Source organism: Kogia breviceps, chromosome 6 (genome assembly GCF_026419965.1).
Source record: "Kogia breviceps isolate mKogBre1 chromosome 6, mKogBre1 haplotype 1, whole genome shotgun sequence".
Classification (NCBI taxonomy): Eukaryota; Metazoa; Chordata; class Mammalia; order Artiodactyla; family Physeteridae; genus Kogia; species Kogia breviceps.
This window is the reverse complement of record NC_081315.1, coordinates 93,919,624-93,941,474: the sequence shown is the minus strand read 5'-3', so window position 1 is coordinate 93,941,474 and position 21,851 is coordinate 93,919,624.

The window sequence follows — 21,851 nt, the reverse complement described above, 5'->3', positions numbered from 1 at the left end:
GGACTCTCACTGTCGTGGCCTCTCCCATTGCGGAGCACAGGCTCCGGACGCGCAGGCTCAACGGCCATGGCTCACGGGCCCAGCCTCTCCGCGGCACGTGGGATCCTCCCAGACCGGGGCACGAACCTGCATCCCCTGCATCGGCAGGCGGACTCTCAACCACTGCGCCACCAGGGAAGCCCCAATACTTTCTTAAATTCAAAGTTGAGCCAAGGTCTAAGGACCTGTGGGGAGGAAAGAAGACTGACTAAAATTGGCCAAGTTAAGCTAGTAGATATCTTGCCTAAATTGGTCAGGTCAGATAAAAGCAAAGGAGTGAAATAAAAAAACCAAAACACAAACAAACAAACCCCAAACTAACTGACAGCAGAAGCTGATTGATCCAAATGTGAGTATAATTGATTACAATTTGGAAAACACTTTTCCTAAAAAATAATTTTATGTGTACTCTTCTTAAAAGCAAGCAAATTAAATTAACACAGATTTGTTCATTAGCAAATAGTGCTGGATTTATATTCCATTATAGGTGTTAAAATGCAAAAAAAAAAAAAAAAATGAAGGTAATTTTTCTCTCTAAATGTTGGTTCCAAATTATTGGTTCAACATTTATTACAGTGATTTTAATCGAGACTTGATAAAGATGCATTTTGATTATTCCATGCCACTTCATGCCATGAAAAACCTTACTCTCTTTCTACGTCAGACCTCCGTGTCTGACTCCTACGTTTATCACTGGCACGTTTTATCTTGTAAATTATATATCATCTCTTTGACATTACATTTTTATAGACGGCAGAAAGGAAAGAGAATGCTGGTTTTGGGAAATGTAAGCCGTTGTTTAAACATGGAGAAATTTAGTCCAGAAGGTAGGAAATATGAGAATAGTTATAGAGGCATAATTAAGGTAAATGGAGCTAAATGAATTTGGGGATGTTCTCCTCTCTCCACCTCTCATGCATGAACTCAAAATATTTAACTCAGTGACTGTATTTTATTTTGCTTTTAAGTTTTACTTTCACAATTAAAAATAGTTTTTAATATTAATGGAAATAACCATTAATGTATTAGCCATGTTACTGAATTTTATAAAATATGCAAATAAACTCAATGCAAATATAATTTCCTAGTATAAACAAAATAGGATATAATCATTCATTCTCCTATTACAAAAAAAGCTCCAAGAGGTTATAAAAAACTAAAAAATTGTGTATAAAGGAGAATAAAAAGCACTAGTAACACATATGTAATCTAAGAGTTCCTTTTAGTAAAAATTTCAGAAAAGTACTTTATACATTTTATTAAATATAAACTGGATTTTGAACCATTTCCCATCTGGACCTTGACTTCTGAAATCTTAGCCTCTGTTTTAGAATTCTGAAATCCTTGCTCTATATTATTCATGTTTTCTGTATCCTCCTTACTAGTTTAGAATAGACCTATGTGATTATGTAATTTTTTTGTTGTTTGTTTTTTGTGAGATCTCAGTTTCCCAACCAGAGATCAAACCCGTGTCCCCTGCAGTGGAAGTGCTGTGGAGCCTTAACCACTGGACTGCCAGGGAAGTCCCATGATTATGTAATTTTTAACAAGCTAAGTTATTGGCTCTTAATGTATGGTTGTAGAGAACTATTACATCACATTTGAATTACGAACTTGGAATTGCTAATATTTTATGCTGAAAGGCGTATGAAGCATAATTCCTCCTTTCTCTGTTTGAATGGCTTTCCGTTCACTAATAATCTGGACTTTTCATTTGTCAGTTGGTTGATTTGTTTGAAATAAAAGATGAAGTGATAGCAATAATAGAATAAAAGCAAATAAACCCTAAGAAAAAAACCACTCTATTGTCTAGATTTAGGTCACTTGATGCACAACTTCCTTGTCCTCTTATCTAATTCTCCTTTAATGCAAAACCTTTGTAGCGCTGGGCTTTACTGAAAAAGCAAACTAGAACTGAAGTGGACTTAGAGGTTTTCTTCTAAGTGGGAAGTATTTGTAATGTAAGTATGATGGGCAACCATACCTTTGCGGTCTCTTGATGACACTCTATAAAAGAATCTTGAATTAATGGTAAAAAGAATAAAAGAATCTTGAATTAGTGGTAAAATGCTCAATGTGGAAGCAGCCACCTTAAGAGTTCCAGGTAAATCTCTTAGGGTCTCTCTACCTCAGGAGAGCCAAGGCAAGCTTCAGGGACTGGCAAAAGGCCTTATAGTTTGTTTCTATAGATCTATACATGAGATGATTAGCTTAACACAGCAAGTAGAAAATGGGTCATACTCACTTTTTAATGGTAGCTCAATTTAACCAATATTTGTTAAACACCTTGTATATGTCAGACACTAATAGGTGCTTGGAATCCTAACATAGTTCAGTTTATTCAAATGCAAGTGATACCTATACCAAAAGAGACTTCCAATTCACATTAAATTACACAATGTAAATACACACAGATTACTAAGGAAGCACAGGACTGAGCTCCAGTCTAACCTGAGAAATCAGGGACAGTTTCCTGGATGAGATGGTGCTTGAGGAGAAGCAGAGAACAATACAGATGGGTAGCCCTTCAATTACTAGAATAAACTCCCTTTATCATTTTCCTAATCATTTCCATGACTACCATTTTACAATAAATGCTTGGCATTTGTAAATTTCTTATGTGTTAAGTCCAGGTCTTGAGGAGTGACCCTAAAGTCTTATGAAAAATCTAATAATAAAGTTAAATTGCTTGCTGATAGGAATAATTGAAAACTCAAGTGAAACCAGTTTAAATAATAAAGAAAGTAATTTCAGACTATTATGCATTCTTTAGAATTTTTATTTTTGTATTGCTTTATTTAGCTCTGTGCTCTGTGTCCTCTGCTGCTGCCTTTTTTTATATGAATGTTTCAGACTCAGGTAGTTTTTCCTGGGGCAGTAAAATGATTTAAACTGCTCCACTTCACCCATTTATACAACAAACAGTCTAGAAGAAGAAAGAGCTTATCTTACTCCAACCATCAGGTCTAAATCCTGGACATCAAGATTAATGTTCCAAGTTAGGTACACTTGGGAACCAATCCCTCTAGATGGAAAAATGCACAGAGAGATTTGATTAAGTTTAGGTTAGTGCCATCCCTGAAATAATCACAGGGACAAAAGAATGGGTTTATGCAATTGGTTTAGAATATGCAACAGCTTTTGGCTCTAGAGTAGGATGTGGAGTGAGATGCAATCTGGGCAAAGGGAGATTATTGAGGGAGAGTGGATGCCTCAGCTCCTGGAAGAGCTGAGACATCTTCCCAGCACCTGCATTGAAACTTCTCTTTACTGGCCTTTGCTGATCTTGTATTCAACACCTATCAGCATATATTTTCTAAGCTTTCATATGTGGAAACTAATATATGCTACTTCGGTATAGGTGAACTAGAAGATTAGAAGGTCTCCAGGTGTATCACTTATGAATATCTATGAACTTCAATACTCAGATGTGGTTTTCAACACCACTAAGCAATTATCCAATTCTCAGGGGACACTGTATCCTACAGTCTAACTCAATTCTGATACTAACTACCCAAAAGATATCATCACAGGTTAAGTGCACAGCTCAACAAAATTGCCCCCCCCACCCCACCATTTCAGCCACCAATCACAAGTCCATATTGTCACATATGCTTCTGAGCAACTGGCTATAAATCAGAAATTCCTATGATCCCTTCCTGGGTGCAACTAATTTGCAAAAGCAGCTCACAGAACTCAGAGAAACATTTACTTACATTTACCAGTTTATTATATAGAATATTATCAAGAATACAGATGATAGCAAGATAAAGAGCTACATAGGCAGAGGTCTGCAGAACTTGGATGTACCTCCTCCCAGCATGTGAACATATTCACTGATATAGAAGTTCATTAAAACTCCTTGTTCAGGAGTTTTCATGAGGCTTAATCTGTAGCCCTACCTCTCTCCTTCCCAGGGTCAGGATGGGGCTGAAATTTCCAACCATCTTATCACTTGGTCTTTCTGGTGAACAGCTCCATTCTGAAGCTGCACCCCACCCTAGGTTACCTCTTTAGATAAATTCAGGTGTGCTCAGGAAATCAAAGGTTTTAAGTTGCTCAGTGCCAGGAAAAGGTAAAAAAAGGACCTTTTCCATTATTTCTTATGCCTCAAATACTTATATTTAATTTTAGAAACCTGGCTTCTAAGATGAAAATGGCATACATTCCAAGACTGACTCCCTCATTAGGCTTTCAATTGCCTCCACAATAAATTACCACAAACTTGGTTGCTTAAAACACCACATTTTTTTTTTTTCTGAACTGTGTGTGTGGGTTAGAATTAGAACGTGTGTAAAAAGGTTAAAATAAAGGTGTCAGCGGGGCTGTGCTTCTCTTTGGAGGCTCTAAGGAAGAATCTATTTTCTGCTCATTTGGGTTGTTAGTGGAACTTAGTTCCTTGTAGTTGTAGGACTGATGTCCCCATTTTCTTGATGGCTGTAAACTAAGGGTTGTTTCCAAATACTAGAGGCTGTCACATTCCTAGACTCATGCCCTCCTTTCTCTGTTTTCAAAGCCAGCAATAGAGGGTCAGATCTCACTCACTTTGAATCTTTCTGACCCTCCTCACTCAGGAAAGATTCTCTACTTTTAAATAGAGGTTAATATGATGTAGTATGACTAGATTGGGCTCACTGAGATAATAGGGGATAATCTCCTCATCTAAAGGTTCCTGAACTTTATCACATCCACAAAGTTCCTTTTGCCATACTTACAGGTTTGTGAGATTAGGATATGGACATCTTTGGGGGCCCATTATTCTGCCTATGTTAATACACTAATCTTCACTTTATTTCCAGGGTGACCTCCTTAAAATTATTACAGTTACTATATTAGTTAGGGTTCTGCAGAGAGAAAAAAGCCAATGTGTCATGGTTGTTGGAGTGTCTTTGTTTGCCTAGGGGCCTTGATAGTCTAAGAGTGATTTAGTTAAGGGACTTTGTGTCATGTGGTATCTCCTTGCCATCTTGAGAGGCTAGTGTCTGAGATCAGTCATGTGGTCAGTCAACCATGATTAGGCAATGGAACACCAATAAAAATCTCAAAGCTCAGGTGAGCTTCCCTGATTGGCAACACTCTGTGTGTATAGTCACACATCCTTAAAGGGAAAGTAACACTGTCCACTGTTCCACAGGGAAAAAACTTGAAGTTTCATAGCTGGAAGTTTCCTGGACTCTACTATATGCAGTTTTTCCCTTAGTGAATATAAATTTGTATCCTTTACGGGTAATACACCATAACCATGGGTATAAATGCTTTCGATGAGTTCTATGAGTCATTCTAGAAGATAAATGAGTCTCATGGTGGTCTTGGGAACCCCTTAATTTGCGATTGATATCAGAAATGAGTATAGTCTTGTGGGCAGGGCTCCTTTAACTTTGCAGCTCTCCACTGATAATCTTTACATTTCTTAATCCAGTATTTTACCATCTGGTATCTATATCTAGTCCCAATCTAATTTCTAAGGTTCCCCAAATATGTACCCTCTATTCTAGGCAAAAGCCTTCAAAGTGATCCTGGCTTTTTCTCTGCTGTGGTGTATGATTGCTGTAATGCCCCATGTTGTTCATACTTCTGTTTGTACACACCTTGGGTAGCCCCTTCCCATAGTGACTTAGGGCTTACCATGTTATTTGATTTTGCTAATGAGCAACAGACAATATGATACAAACAGAGACTTAAAAAGTACTTGCATTTCAGGATTTGCCCTGTTGCTGTTTTTAAAACCTCTGTGCTGCCATGTGAATAAGCCTGGGCTAGCCTGCTGGATAATGAGAGGCATGTGGTGACCCAGTTGCTCCTGTGGCCCCTGTCAACCAGTAGACCTGTAAATGAGGCCACATTAGATTATATGGCAGTCAGCTGATTTGCCAGCTAAACACAGGTGCATAAACAAGGCCAGCTGACATCATTTCCCAAATGTCAAGAAGGGACAGGAATTAACTGGTATTGATACATAAACAAGTAACTTATAGTGGAGAAAGAGTATAAGGGAGATGCTCCATATTTTGGTCATGTTGATACCAGGGAGGTTATGCAAGGAATGGGGAAGGAAATAGCTGACCTCAGCCCAGTGAATGAACAGAACTTGTGTTGACTGGAAGATATATGGTTCCTTGTATAAAAGGAATACTGGATAAATGAGTTACTTATCCATTAGAGTTGTTCATACATTTGGAGTTGGATTTGTAATTTGTAGGGTTCGCAGTAGTGCAACATTATCTTAAGCTGACATATATAAAAAATAGTTTGTTTAAAGAGGTTCAGTCATATTCCGATTAGATTCACAATCTGATCTACCAAATTTTATCATGGCTCCTTTAAATAGGGATCATGCTTGCAACCCTTTAGAGGACAATGAAAAACAGTGGTTTCTTGCTAATGGACTATTGCATCAGTGAATACGTTAGGAATAGTAAGGTAGATATAGCACGTTAATGTGTAGATGAGTTTTATCTAGTGCAATCTGCAATATATTTTAAGTCTGTGCTTAAAATTGTAATTCAAGTCTTTGTAAGACTTAAATATTCAAGACTACTGCAAGAGATCAAAGCCTCCCTGTAACAGATTGAACCGTGTCTCTCCAAAGTTCATATGTTGAAGCTCTAACCCCAATGTGACTATATTTGAAGATAGTGCCTTTAAGGGTGTAATTAAGGTTAAATGAGGTTGTAAGGGTGGTATCTAAACCGAATAGGACTGATATCCCCCCAAAAAGAGGAAGAGACACCAGAGATATCTCTCTCCTCTCCACATAAGCACAGAGGGAAGGCCATAGGAGGACACAGCAAGAAGGCAACCATTTGCAATCCAAGGAGAGAGGTCTCACCAGACACCAACTCTGCTGTTACCTTGATCTCAAACTTCCAGCCTCTAGAACTGTGAGAAAAATAATTTCTGTTGTTGAAGCCACCCAGTCTTTTGTACTTTGTTATGTCAGCCTGAGCAGAGTAATACACTCTTTCTCAGTTAAACCAGCTCTTTATATTTTCCTCATGGGCTCTGGCTTTTTACGCATTCCATTTTACTTGGTTGCTGTTAGGAAGTGCATGATGGTTGTCTTACTGGAACATAATTAGAGTCCGTAAATCATTTTAATTAGACCTTTTAATGAAATATTGAGTAATGGAAAATTCATTATGGTCAAACCCTATAAAATGATAATTAGGAGTTTACTAATCCTTCAATAATATTTATGCTTATTTTATGTGCTTAAAATAAACTAAGTGATAAATATTATTTTTTAAACTCCAAGTGCATTCTGAACATTTGTGTCTAGACTTAGTAAAATTGAGAGCAAATTGACATGAAGACAAATTTCTATGTAAGGTACATTAGGGTCTGCATTGTTTTGCTTTGCATGCACTTGAAAATTAATATTATTGCAAATTGGAAAAGCAATGGGACCCTAAGGTAAACTATGGACTTGAGATGATTTCGATATATCAATGTAGGTTCATCAATTGTAACAAATATACCTCTCTGGAGAGGGGTAAGCTATGCATCTGTGGGGTAGGAGATATATGGGAAATCTCTATATCTTCCTCTCAATTATTTTTCTGTGAATCTAAAACTGCTCTAAAAATTATGTATGTATGTATATATATCAACATATTTCAAAAATTCAGAAATTTCACAAGCGCAACTAATAGTCTCATAATGACAATAGCATGCATTGATAATGTTAAATTTTCACTGACCAAAATTAAGAGTGCCATAAGCCATAGGGAGAATAAAAGAGCAATACGCAGTATAGTTATTACTATGCAAATAAGTGGATAGCCATTATTCCTAAAGCTGTTTTGTCATTGTAGTTATTCTAAAATGCATATCAGGTCTGAATTGTTGGTTTTTTTGATATTGAGCTCCATGAGCTGTTTTTATATTTTGGAGATTAATCTTTTGTCTGTTGCTTCATGTGCAAACATTTTCTCCCATTCTGAGGGTTGTCTTCTCATCTTGTTTATCGTTTCCTTTGCTGTACAAAAGCTTTTAAGTTTAATTAGGTCCCTTTTTTTTTTTTTCTTTTTTTTGTGGTACGCGGGCCTCTCACTGTCGGGGCCTCTCCTGTTGCGGAGCACAGGCTCCGGACGCGCAGGCTCAGCAGCCATGGCTCATGGGCCTAGCCGCTCTGCGGCATGTGGGATCTTCCTGAACCGGGGCACGAGCCCGTGTCCCCTGCATCAGCAGGCAGACTCTCAACCACTGTGCCACCAGGGAAGCCCCAATTAGGTCCCATTTATTTATTTTTGTTTTTATTTCCATTACTCTAGGAGGTGGATCAGAAAAGATCTTGCTGTCGTTTATGTCAAAGAGTGTTTATCCTATGTTTTCCTCTAAGAGTTCTATAGTGTCTGGTCTTACATTTAGGTCTTTAATCCATTTGGAGTTTATTTTTGTATACGGTGTTAGGGAGTGTTCTAATTTCATTCTTTTACATGTAGCTGTCCAGTTTTCCCAGCACCACTTATTGAAGAGGCTGTCTTTTCTCCATTGTATGTCCTTGCCTCCTTTGCAAATGAAAACCACAATAAGGTATCACCTCACACCGGTCAGAATGGCCATTATCAAAAAATCTAAAAACAGTAAATGCTGGAAAGGGTGTGGTGAAAAGAGAACCCTCCTGCACTGCTGGTGGGAGTGTAAATTGATACAGCCACTCTGGAGAACAGTATGGAGGTTCCTTAAAAAACTAAAAATAGAACTACCATATGACCCAGCAATCCCACTACTGGGCATATACCCTGAGAAAACCATAATTCAAAAAGAGTCATGTACCACAATGTTCATTGCAGCTCTATTTACAATAGCCAGGACATGGAACCAACCTAAATGTCCATCGCCAGATGAATGGATAAAGAAGATGTGGCACACATATACAGTGAATATTATCAGCCATAAAAGGAAATGAAACTGAGTTATTTGTAGTGAGGTGGGTGGACCTAGAGTCTGTCATACAGAGTGAAGAAAGTCAGAAAGAGAAAAACAAATATCGTATGCTAATACATATATATAGAATCTAAAAAAAAGAAAAATTGTACTGATGAACCTAGTGGAAAGACAGGAACAAAGACATAGACATAGAGAATAGACTTGAGGACACAGTGGGAGGGGGTAGCTGGGGTGAAGTGAGAGTAGCATTGACATATATACACTACTGAATGTAAAATAGTTGGCTGGTGGGAAGCAGCAGCACAGACAGGGAGATCAGCTCTGTGCTTTGCGATGACCTAGACAGTGGAATAGAGAGGATCAGAGGGAGGCTCAAGAGGGAGGGGATATGGGGACATATGTATGCATTTGGCTGATTCACTTTGTTGTACAACAGAAACTAACACTGTATTGTGAAACAATTGTACTCCAATAAAGATCTATTTAAAAAAATAAAACGGATTTTATGCACCAATGAAATTATAACTTCTGTCTCAAAAATGTAATTTCTGAGATTTCTGACTATATCTTAGTGGGAAAGAAGATGAAATGGGTTAAAAAATGATTTCCTGCTAAGAGTGATTGGAAATGTTATAGATTAGTGAGAATGGTGCATAATTTGAATGAAGGACATAGAAATGTTAGGAGTAAAAGGAATAGTTTACTCATGAATCACTGTGGTAAAAAGGCCTCTAAGAGGGGAAGGAACTGGTCAATGTCTCAGGACAACAAATGAGATATGGGGAGTTTATGTTTAAAGAGACTTTCTCTTCAGAGGAGAGAAACCGATAAGCAGTGAAGTTATATATTCTAGAATAAGAAGAGTAAAATTCTGCCTAAGGTTTTGGCTGATTGGGTAATAGCAACTGGGTAGAAATCTGACATAAAACCACATAACTATTTTCAACCCAACCTCCTGTTAACACCTAGACAAGGAAGGCTTACTGAATTGGGATCCAATGTTCCCTGTCTAGAGTACACATTTCTTCACTTTTATAGCATCCTGTGTATACATTCTCATAGGTTCTACCACATTGCATTGAAATATTTTTTTCTAAATTCCTGTCGTTCTTATAATGTCATATTCCTCCAAACACTAATTAGTAAGATTTATTTCATTGTCTTTCCAGCACAGGCACATGCACATGAACTGGTGGTCAATAGTGTTTAGAGAAGTAAACTGTAAATTCATCCTGTAATTAACAAAACAACTATTTCCCCATCCCCTTTGGACATAGTATAGAGAAATGGTATTTTTATAGAATTTCAAAGACATTAGATTTAAAGAATGAAGACACCTAAAATCCAAAAGGGTGCTAGAGATAAGAGGACAATCTACTTTTTCCTCTTTTAAAATATTTTTAGCCATGGTATTTTATAACTTTATACTTATTAATCTATTTATTAAACCACATTTTTTGATTTTTGAGTTCTGAATGAACTTTTGCACTAACAACTGATTTAGTTATTGGCTTTTTATATGTATGCTTAACTGTAAACAAATATAAATCTCTACTTGTATTCTATGCTTCTAGCCTTTACTATACTGTAAATATGTTGAGTGAATCATTAACTGAAGTACTTACATGTCAGGATCAAGTATTTCAATGACATTAATTAAAAGTTAAAAAAACAAAACTCACTACTTCTTAAGCCAGCCCTCTTCAATTTATGAAATGGTCTAGGTTTTTATAGAATGGTGAAATCTGTTTTCTCTTTTCATTTCTTTTTATTCTTTAAATATTTGTTTGCTTGTTTAATTTTATTTCTTTTATTGTGAATTATTAAGAAATTTCCAATAAATATTTGAAATATAAAAATACTCATACTATACAAGTCCTCTCATATTATTGTTTCAGATTATACAATATATATGTGTGCATATTAATTGAAACTAAACCTACAGATACAGGAGGAAAATGTTAGCTGGGCACACTTTCATCAGATTATTACCTCACTCCATTTCTCCCCAGAATTAACCATATCTTACATCAGTTGTTCATTCTTCCATCAGTCATAACTTATTTCTTCAAACAAATATTTGCTCAGTGCCTATTATAAGCCAAGCATTCTCTTAGACACTGTATGGAGTGCAGAGGACAGCATTTATAAAATTTACCAAAATAACATGTGTATGTAATCATAAAAATGTATGTTTTCATGGCTTTGAAATATTTAAAAGATAGAAACATACATATATAATTTATATTTCTCATATTTTCAGCAACTTTTAAAATAGTTTTCTAAATTTAAAGTTTTTGAGAGGTTTAAAGGTAAAAGACATTCCTATGTGAAGCTAAAAGAAAAGGAAAAGAGTGAATCTGACCATACATATCCGCTTAAGTATACATTTTGTCAGTGCTGGAGAAAAGGTACACGAGCATGGAGGGAAGTGCTGTGCTAGTCAGTTTTAACACACATTCCTAAGCCTCATTTCTGATATTACCATTGTTTATATTTGCTTATTTCCACTTGTAACTTTTATTATTTTACTATTGTATATTTTCTTACAAGTGGCCTTAAATATTTCCTAAAATTAGATTGAAGAGGAAAACTAATAAATTAAGCATTAACATATATGTATGTATGTATATATACATATATAATATGTATTACACACACACACACACACACACACACACATATATATCCCCCACCCCCTTTCTTGCCTTTAAAAGGAGTATTTCTGCCAGTGAAAGTCACACTACCAGGAATATATGTGGACCAGATAGGCTCATATTACATCTAATTTTATTATTTTCTTATTATTTTATAAATCCCATACTGAAATGAGTATCATAATAGTGACTGGGAGTCTTAGCTGCTAATCAGCAAGAGGCAGATTAAATAATATATAAAATATACAATCTGTTTTATGGCTCTACTGAAAACAATAACTTTCTGAAGTTTTTAAATTTCATAAACTTCTTGCTATAACTTTTCAATGATGTTTTCCATGATTTTGAAATTAAACCATTTACTAAAATGATTAAATTTAGAATGATTTTTTTCAGCTTTGAAACCTACCCTTTAAAACAGTGCAAATCCATATTATGATTAAATAAGCAGGCTAAAAGATACGAGAAGAAAACTATTGTATTCATATATTGGCAGTCTTTTAATTATAGAACTGGTGAAACCAGAGGAATTGTTTGCTCTTTTTTCCTTTAATAGAACAATTTTGAGAATCAAAAACAGTGATGGTCTTTGCAAAACAAAGAACTGATTACATGTTTAGTCAATAAAGAATGGCTGGTTACATGTTATATTTTGTTCATTTATTTCCCCAGCTGCATTTACAGGTTTCCTTTGAAACTTCAGTAAAATGAGGTGGTCTCTGGGTAGAGAATAGAGAAAATAGTGTTTTCTCTTTTCATAATGGTCCAGCACTGCAGTTCCTGATATACAAGCAGGCACTGAACTGCAAGATGATGAGGGCACAAAGGAAAGATTTCCTATGGTGGAGGTTATTATCTACTTTAAGAAGGTTCTCAAATGAGAGGGACTGGCCTGGATGTGTGCACAAGGGGCAACCTGTGGCAGGTGTTGAAGGAATGGCTGCTAGGAAATGTGCAAATAAGAGAAAAAGAGGAAGAAGGACAATGACCTTCCAATTTTTTCCCTTTCTCAAGGATTCTATCCACCATCCTCTTAACAAACATATCTGCTAACATTTCCTAGTCATTTATATAAGAAAACCAGCACAAGGACCTAGTCAAGAAAAGTGTCTAGCCTAGGACAGGACCTCACACCAACTCCCACAGTCATTCGTAACCAGAAGAAAGCTTCAACCTGTCACCCTGACTTCATTTGAACTTGGAAATCAGAGTATTCATGTTGGAGAAGAAAGCATCTAGCTCATTTGCAGTAAAGTGAACTGTGTTTGAATATTGTGCTAGAAAACCTACCGGTTTTCTGCTATTGGCTGAATTAAAGTTGCCCTTTTAGCTCTCAACAACTCTCATCATTGAGAGTTGACTAAGGAGACTAAGGACTAAGACTAAGGAGAGAAAGGATCATTTTACCAAATGGACTTTGGTCCCACTACAAATCGGTAGTTTCTGCATGAAATACTGAGGCTCAGCACTGAAGCAGAGTCTGACCTGGAGAAAAGAAGGAAATGACCCTACTGTAAGCCAGGGGGACTCAACTTACTTCTTTCTGGTTTAGGGGAAGGTGTCAAACACACAAATAATGAAACGAGGTCTTCACAAAATAAATAAAAAAATAATCATAAGATTAAACATGTCAACTGCTTGTTTGACCGAAAAAACAAACATGAATTAAGCTAAGCAGACTGTAAGTGCATGCACACACACACACTCACTCACCCACACACACATAAAGACATTTCCCTGATCAGAGAGATTGTAGCAGTAGTTTAACTACTAACATAGTTCCTTTTCTGTATTTTATGATTTATATGCAAGAGATATATTTCTGGGTGACTTAAAACTGAGAAAAGAAAAATACACATACATACCTAAGATAATATAACATGGGCAAAGTTTAACTGAATATTTTCAATATTCCTATCATCAGAAAATATGAGAAAATAACAATGATTTGAATCCTTTTTTTTTTCCATTTCTTTTTCATTTCTTTTTCTTGCCTTCTTCCCTTTTTTATAATAGACTTGATCTTTTTGTACTATAGGTTCTACAAGGAGAATCCTGCATATTTTTTCAAGTGTGATCAAAAACTTTTTTGATAATATGCGATTAGATTTTTATATTCACACAAACACATATATATGTATATATATCCAGCTGTATATTGAATAGACATAACAGTTAATTTGAAAAATTTAAAAGACTTGGGATTGTATTAGATATTTTATATATCTGGTCCATTTAAAACTGATTTTTTGGAACAAATACCATTCCATCATAGAGGTCTGTGAAGCTGAGACCTAAGATTTCAAGTAAATGCAATTTTTCTACATTTTTGTGAGAATCAAAGATTCTCATTGTGATTCAAACAAGAATGACAAAGGTGACTTAAGGGTTTCATTTCTGGACTTTGCAGAGAGTGCTTTCTTTGTTACATAGCCTTAAAGATCTCCCTTTCTATAAATCTGACAATAGATTATTTGCCTTAAATCTAAGAGGTCTAATCATTTGGAATTTAAAAGTCCTGCATCAGTCTGACTTGGCATCATACTGGGGTGAGTCAAAAGGCCAGACACTATCTCATTGGGAAGGAAAAATTATCATGTCTGAGTACCAGGAAAAACGATTCTAAGTATGGTTGGGTCTCACTCATTCAAAATTTCAATGATGGTCAAGAGACACATGTAGGGTTGGCTCAACCTCTATAGCTAGAACCTTAGGTCTTTGGGAAGATGTAGGTTTGTGAAGATAAAAAGCATATCACTTTTTGGGAATGAATGGAATTTCTAACTCAGACAGGAACGTTTCAGAAATCTTAACCATTACATCATATTTTTCTTAAGTGTTTTATTCTCTTCATCCAACAAAAGCCACAGCAACATGGCAACCCACTGCCCTCACACATATTTATTCTTGATATTAATTTTCATACATTTGCATTTAAAATATCACTATAAATATCCATATTTTATCCCCATTGACAATTATATTTGCAGTTTTTTATGAAGAACTATTGAAAACAAATGGAAAATAACTTAGTTTAAGCAAAAATTAAGAGAACATGTGTATAAAAAAGAGATTCTCAGAACTGCATAAAATAAATGATGTAATATTTTCTATTTATAGCTCCTAGCTAAGGCAATAGACTAAGTTCTAATGATAGAGTCAACAAAAACAAGATAATATATTGCTATTGCCATTATCTTTGGTGTTACATAATTGACTACCTTTCACACCATTGCCATAGGAGGAGCATCTCTAAAGATGTACTTCTGCACTGCTTTCTGTCCCATAAGCCCTTGGAGTAAAATTAAGGAAAATTGATATTCAGAGAAAGGAAGTGTCTTTTGGATTGTTTACATGGTCTAAGAAAATAGGATGATGTGTTGTTTATGTAGTGAATCTTGGTATCTCCTTGGTCAATCACAAAATAAATTGTCTAGCACTGTCGCTGAAATCTTAAACTGAGATTGCCCTATGACAGTGTTGAATAGAAGTACATGTATGTGTACAAATGAAGTAAAACAAACTCTTAAAGTAGTAGTAAATTTAAGAGGTTAATAAAAGTGACAATACCATGGTTAATTATTTTATGCCTTATTATTCTCTTATTTGGAGAAATAGGCTTCCAGGTGTCCGCTCCTCTGGTGAGAAGGGACCAGGAGATGCTATCCTCAGCTCCTTGCCTGGGTGAGCAAGTCAGGTTCTAAGGCTGGTAGAAATCCTCATTTGAGGGTCCCACTGAGTTCCCCGATCAGAGTGCTGCAGCTGAGCAGAGCACCTGCTTGGGACTACAGCTCAGGTGCTGCAGAAGCCTTCTTGGAATCTGACATGTTACCACTTTGGGATCATTGGGCAGCTGCTCCTGACTTGGCCACATGAAGGCTCAGACTGTCCCAGTCTTTGAATTGAAGAGAACCAACACTATTAGCATATCTCTCACCAACATGAATGCAAGGTATTTCAATGAAGAGTATCAGGAGGACATCTACAAATCCCAGATTGGCATGTGCAAGTTCTGAGGAATGGTGGAATAACACAATGTATGTGGGTGACCTTTGGAGACAGCTGAGACAGAGCTACAACAGGGCAGTGGCTGACAACCAACTCATAGGCCATCTTCTCCAGCCATGTGGCTGACAGGGTTTTGGTGCTCTGACTGGCTGTCAAGCCTGAGCCTCTGAGGTGGGAGAGCTGAATTCAGGACATTGGAACACCAGAGACCTCCCAGCCCCACATAATATCAATCTGCAAGAGATCTCCCAGAGATCTCCATCTCAATGCCAAAACTCAGCTCCATTCAATGACCAGCAAGCTCCAATGCTGAACACCAAACAACTAGCAAGACAGGAACATACCTCCACCCATTAGGGGAGACGCTGCCTAAAATCATGATAAGTTCACAAACATGCCAAAACACACCACTGTACACATTCCTGCCCAAAAGAGAGACAAGATCCAGCCTCATCCACCAGAACACAGGCACCAGTCCCCTCCACCAGGAAGCCTACACAACCTACTGAACCAACCTAACCCACTGGGGGCAGACACCAAAAACAACAGGAACTATGGACCTGCAGCCTGCAAAAAGGAGACCCCAAACACAGTAAATTAAGCAAAATAAGAAGACAGAGAAACACACAGCAGATGAAGGAGCAAGGTAAAAACCCAGCAGACCAAACAAATGAAGAGGAAATAAGCACTCTACCTGAAAAACAATTCAGAGTAATGATAGTAAAGATGATCCAAAATCTTGGAAAAAGAATGGAGAAAACATAAGAAACGTTTAACAAGGACCTAGCAGAAATAAAGAGCAAACAAACAATGATGAACAACACAATAAATGAAATTAAAAATTCTCTAGAAGGAATCAATAGCAGAATAACTGAGGCAGAAGAATGAATAAGTGACCTGGAAGATAAAATAGTGGAAATAACTACCACAGAGCAGAATAAAGAAAAAAGAAAGAAGAGAATTGAGGACAATCTGAGAGACCTCTGGGACAACATTAAATGCACCAACATTTTAATTATAGGGGTCCCAGAAGAAGAAGAGAAAAAGAAAGGGACTGAGAAAATATTTGAAGAGATTATAGTTGAAAAATTCCCTAACATGGGAAAGGAAAGAGGCAATCAAGTCTAGGAATCACAGAGAGTCCTATACAGGATAAATCCAAGGAGAAACATGCCAAGACACAAATTAATCAAACTATCAAAAATTAGTACAAAGAAAAAATATTAAAAGCAGCAAGGGAAAAACAACAAATAACATACAAGGGAATTGCCATAAGGTTTACAGCTGATCTTTCAGCAGAAACTCTGCAAGTCAGAGGGAATGGCAGGACATATTTAAAGTGATGAAAGGGAAAAACCTACAACCAAGATTACTCTACCCAGCAAGGATCTCATTGAGATTTGAGGGAGAAATTAAATCTTTACAAACAAGCAAAAGTTAAGAGAATTCAGCACCACCAAACCAGCTTTCAAACCCAAAACAATTAAGAAAATGGTAAGAGGAACATACATATTGAAAATTACCTTAAATGTAAATGATTTAAATGCTCCAACGAAAAGATATTGACTGGCTGAATGGATACAAACATAAAATCTGTATATATGCTGTCTACAAGAGACCCAATTCAGACCTAGGGACACATACAGACTGAAAGTGAAGGGATGAAAAAAGATATTCCATGCAAATAGAAATCAAAAGAAGGCTGGAGGAGCAATTCTCATATCAGACAAAATAGACTTTAAAATAAACACTATTACAAGTGATAAAGAAGGACACTACATAATGATAAAGGGATCAATCCAAGAAGATATAACAATAGTAAATATATATGCACCCAACATAGGAGCACCTCAATAAATAAGGCAAATGCTAGTAGCCATAAAAGGGGAAATCAACAGTAACACAATCATAGTAGGGGAATTTAACACCCTACTTTCACCAGATTATCCAAACTGAAAATAAATAAGGAAACACAAGCTTTAAATGATAGCTTAAACAAGACGGAGTTAATTGATATTTAGAGGACATTCCATGCAAAAACAACAGAATACACTTTCTTCTCAAGTGCTCATGTAATGTTCTCCAGGATAAACCACACCCTGGGTCACAAATCAAGCCTTGGTAAATTTAAGAAAATTGAAATCATATCAAGTAACTTTTCCGACCACAATGCTATAAGACTAGATATCAATTACAGGAAAAAAAATCTGTAAAAAATACAAACACATGGAGGCTAAACAATACACTGCTTAATAACCAAGAGATCACTGAAGAAATCAAAGAGGAAATCAAAACATACCTACAAACAAATGACAATGAGAACACGACCACCCAAAGCCAATGGGATGCAGCAAAGGCAGTTCTAAGAGGGAAGTTTATAGCAATACAATCCTACCTCAAGAAACAGGAAGCATCTCAAATAAACAACCTAACCTTATGCCTAAAGCAATTACAGAAAGAGGAACAACAACAACAAAAAACCCCAAAATTAGCAGAAGGAAAGAAATCATAAAGATCAGATGACAAATAAATGAAAAAGAAATGAAGGAAATGATAGCAAAGATCAATAAAACTAAAAGCTGGTTCTTTGAAAAGATAAACAAAATTGATAAAACATTAGCCAGACTCATCAAGAAAAAAAGGGAGAAGACTCAGGTCAATAGAAGTAGAAATGAAAAAGAAGAAGTAACAACTGACACTGAAGAAATACAAAGGATCATAAGACATTACTACAAGCAACGACATGACAATAAAATGGACAGCCTGGAAGAAATGGACAAAATCTTAGAAAAGCACAACCTTCCGAGACTTAACCAGGAAGAAACAGAAAATATAAACAGACCAATCACAAGCACTGAAATTGAAACTGCGATTAAAAATCTTCCAACAAACAAAAGCCCAGGACCATATGGCTTCACAGGTGAATTCTATCAAACATTTAGAGAAGAGCTAAAACCTATCCTTCTCAAACTCTTCCAAAATATAGCAGAAGGAGGAACACTCCCAAATTCATTCAATGGGGCCACCATCACCCTGATACCAAAACCAGACAAAGATGTCACTGAAAAACAAAACTACAGGTCAATATCACTGATGAACATAGATTCAAAAATCCTCAACAAAATAATAACAAACAGAATCCAACAGCACAGTGAAAGGATCATAGACCCATATCAAGAGCGATTTATCCCAGGAATACAAGGATTCTTCACTATATGCAAATCAATCAATGTGATAAAGCATATTAACAAATTTAAGGAGAAAAACCATATATCATCTCAATAGATGCAGAAAAAGCTTTCAACAAAATTCACCACCAATTTATGATAAAAAAAAGTCCAGAAATTAGGCATAGAGGGACCTTACCTCAACATAATCAAGGCCATATATGACAAAAATCATAGCCAACATCATTCTCAATGGTTAAAAACTGAAACCATTTCCACTAAGACCAGGAACAATAGAAGGTTGCCCACTCTCACAACTGTTATTCAACATAGTTTTGGAAATTTTAGCCACAGCAATCAAAGAAGAAAAAGAAATAAAAGGAATCCAGATCAGAAAAGAAGAAATAAAACTGTCACTGTTTGCAGATGACATGATACTAAACATAGAGAATCCTAAAGATGCTACCAGAAAATTATTAGAGCTAATCACTGAATTTGGTAAAGTAACAGTATACAAAATTAGTGCAGGATAGAGAAATCTCTTGCATTCTTATACACTAATGATTAAAAGTCTGAAAGAGAAATTAAGGAGACACTTGCATTTACCATTGCAACAAAAAGAATAAAATGCCTATGAATAAATGTACTTAAGGAGATAAAAGCCCTGTATACCAAAAACTATAAGACACAGAAGAAAGAAATTAAAGATGATAGAAACAGATGGAGAGATATACCATGTTCTTGGATTAGAAGAATCAACATTGTGAAAATTATTATACTACCCAAAGCAATCTACAGATTCAGTGCAATCCCCATCGAACTACCAATGACATTTTTCACAGAACTAGAACAAAATGTTTCATGATTTGTATGGAAACACAAAAGACCCCAAATAACCAAAGCAATCTTGAGAAAGAAAAAGAGAGCTGGAGGAATCAGGCTCCCTGACTTCAGACTATACTACAAAGCTACAGTAATCAAGACAGTATGGTACTGACACAGAAACAGAAATTTAGGTCAATGGAACAGGATAGAAAGCCCAGAAATAAACCCACGCTCATATGGTCACCTTGTCTTCCATAAAGGAGGCAGGAATATACAATGGAGAAAAGACAGCCTCTCAATAAGTGGTGCTGGAAAAACTGGACAGCTACATGTAAAAGAATGACATTAGAACATTCCCTAACACCACACACAAAAATAAACTCAAAATAGATTAAAGACATTAATGTAAGGTCAGACACTATAAAACTCTTAGAGGAAAACTTAGGCACAACACTCTATGACAGAAATCACAGCAAGATCCTTTTTGACCTGTCTCTTAGAGAAAGGGAAATAAAAACAAAAATAAAGAAATGGGACCTAATGAAACTTGAAAGCTTTTGCACAGCAAAGGAAACCATAAACAAGATGAAAATACAACCCTCTGAATGGGACAAATTTTTGTAAATGAAGAAACTGACAAAAGATTAATCTCCAAAATATACAAGCGACTCATGCAGCTCAATATCAAAAAAACAAACAAGCCAATCCAACAATGGGCAGAAGACCTAAATAGACATTTCTTCAAAGATGACATACAGATTGCCAACAAACACATGAAAGGATGCCTAACATCACTAATCATTAGAGAAATGCAAATCAAAGCTACAATGAAATATCACCAGACACGGGTCAGAATGGCTGTCATCAAATAATCTGTAAACAGTAAATGCTGGGGAGGGTATAGAGAAAAGGGAACCCTCTTGCACTGTTGGTGGGAATGTAAATTGATCAAGCCACCCTGGAGAATAGTATGGAGGTTCCTTAAAAAACTAATAATAGAACTACCACATGACCCAGCAATTCTACTAGTCGGCATATACCCTGAGAAAAGCCTAATTCAAAAAGAGTCATTTACAATAGCCAGGACATGGAAGCAAACTAAGTGTCCATCAACAATTGAATGGATAAAGAAGAAGTGGCACATATATATGATGGAATATTACTCAGCCATAAAAAGGAATGAAATTGAGTTATTTGTAGTGAGGTAGATGGACCAAGAGTCTGTCATACAGAGTGAAGTAAGTCAGAAAGAGCAAAATAAATACTGTATTCTAACACATATATATGGAATGTATAAAAGAATAAAATGGTTCTGAAGAATATAGAGGCAGGACAGGAATAAAGACACAGACATGGAGAGTGGACTTGAGGTCATGGGGAGGGGTAAGGGTGGGCTGAGACGAGGTGAGATAGTGGCATGGACATATATACACTACCTAATGTACAATAGATGGCTGGTGGGAAGCAGCTGCATAGCACAGGGAGATCAGCTCGGTGCTTTGTGACTACCTAGAGGGATGGGATCGGGAGTGTGGGAGGGAGACTCAAGAGGGAGGGGATATGGGGTATGTGTATACGTATAGCTGATTCACTTTGTTACACAGCAGAAGCTAATGCACCATTGTAGAGCTATTACATTCCAATAAAGATAGTAAAAAAAATTGGGGGAAATAAAAAATTATTCTATTTATGTTGAGCATACATTTATGTATTTTGTTTCAAATACAGGGGTCAATCCGTGGCTAAGGTCTAAAAAAGAAATAAAATACTAGCAGAAAAAAAGGTTTTCATGAAAAATGTTCATTTTGTTTTAATTGAAATTTGGCTCACTAATGGGCTTTCATGAACTACATTCTTTAGATTTCATGACTAATTTAGACTACTCATCATGTTTCACTACAAGGTATAGTCAGATAATATTTCCAACTTATTTAACATGTTTTTGCCAGCATCTACTATGTATCTGGCAGAGTGACAGAAACTGAGTATATAGCAATAAACCAAATATAAATGGTTCTTTAAGATTTATTGGAATTTATTTTCATTTAACTTAATACAAATAAAATTTGCTAACATATGTAAATTTTTCTATGATATATGAAATGTTTTTAAAAACATCTAATTGGGGCTTCCCTGGTGGCGCAGTGGTTGGGAGTCCGCCTTCCAATGCAAGGGATGCAGGTTCGTGTCCCGGTCCGGGAGGGTCCCATGTGCCATGGGGTGCCTGGGCCCATGGGCCATGCCCACTGGGTCTGCGCGTCCA